Here is a 1641-nt window from a genome sequence, read left to right on the forward strand (position 1 = left end):
TGTATATGTATACATATGTATATATATATATGAATTTTTTATTTAAGTGGATTAGGAGAAACAGGATGAAGTAAAGATTGCTTTCATTATTTTAAAAGCATGATGTCATACTTTTCATTCACCATGGAGAATGTTTGAGGATAATGAAAAATGGACAGCATTTGTATATTATACCACAGAAATCAGTTACCTTTAATATTAATTATGAATATTGATAATCTGGCAACATTTTTAAAATCATAATAAGCAAAATAAGAAGATAGAAAATGTAGTTTTGATTTGGAGAATAAATCACATTGTTTTGCATGCCTTATTTATTATTTCTTTTTTTAATTTGCTTTATATTTTTTAATCCCCACCTGAGGATATATTTATTGATTCTTCTATGAATTTTATGGTTTTGAGTCTTACATTTAAATTTTCAATCTATTTTCAGTTTGTTCTTCTAAATGGTATAAGAAGATGGTCTAGTTTCATTTTAACATGTATCTGCCCAATTTTTCTAGCTCCATTTATTGAATAAACTGTCTTTACCCCATTGTATGTTCTAGCCTCCTTTGTCTATTAATTGACTCTATAAGCATGGATTTATTTCTGGACTGTTTATTTTGTACATTCATCTATATATCTCATTTTATGTCAGAGCCATGGATATTATCGCCTTATAGTGTAGTTTAATATCAGGGAGCATGATTCCTCCAACTTTGATTTTTCTCAAGATTGCTGAGGCTATTTGGCACCTTCCGTAGTTCCATTTTTTTTATTATTTGTTCTAGGCCTGTGAAATACACAATTGATATTTTTATAGGAATTGTGTTAATCTATAGATTGCTTTTGGTAATATGGATATTTTAATGATGTTAATTATTGCTATAATGAACACAGTATGTGCTTCCACTTAGTTATATCTCCTTCAATTTATTTCTTCAGTGTCTTATAATTTTCTAAGTAGAGATCTTTTACCTACTTTGTGAAATTTATTCCTCGACTTTATTTTTAATGCAATTATAAATGGGACTGTTTTCTTAGTTTCCTTTTCTGATAGTTCAATATTAATGTATAAAAATTCAATCCCTCCGTCTGCAGTGTCCCGCGAAGCAACACATGATTTCTCTCCCTCTCTCCTTCCCCTCTAAAGATAAATAAATAAATAAATAAAATCTTTAAAAAATTCAATCAATTTCTGAATAATATGTTTATATCCTGCTACTTTGCTGAATTCATTAATTAATTTTAGTAGTTTTTTTTAAATAGAAACTTTAGAGTTCCCAGTTCTAAGACTCTAATATGTAGTCAGAAAATGAAGGCATAAAATTGGACATGGCCACATAGTAAAGCAGAGACAAATATTAAATAGATAAGCAAAGTATATGAAAATATTTTATTGTCTTAAATCTCACATTTATGAAGATAAGTCAGATTACTATTTATTCAATCATTTATTATTTCAATAGTTTGTTTATTTGTTAACATATTCTTAAATTTATTAATTTAATATGCTTTTTACAAATCCCCATGTGCATACACTGAGATTCCCACCAGAATGGCAAAATTATATGAGTCATCATATTCAAACCGTAAGATGTGCTGGTATAAAAAGAGAATTTGGTATGAATGAGTATTATGATACAGATAAGAAAA

This window comes from Artibeus jamaicensis, unplaced genomic scaffold (genome assembly GCF_021234435.1).
Source record: "Artibeus jamaicensis isolate MK-2021 breed Jamaican fruit bat unplaced genomic scaffold, CSHL_Jam_final contig_908, whole genome shotgun sequence".
NCBI classification, from domain to species: domain Eukaryota; kingdom Metazoa; phylum Chordata; class Mammalia; order Chiroptera; family Phyllostomidae; genus Artibeus; species Artibeus jamaicensis.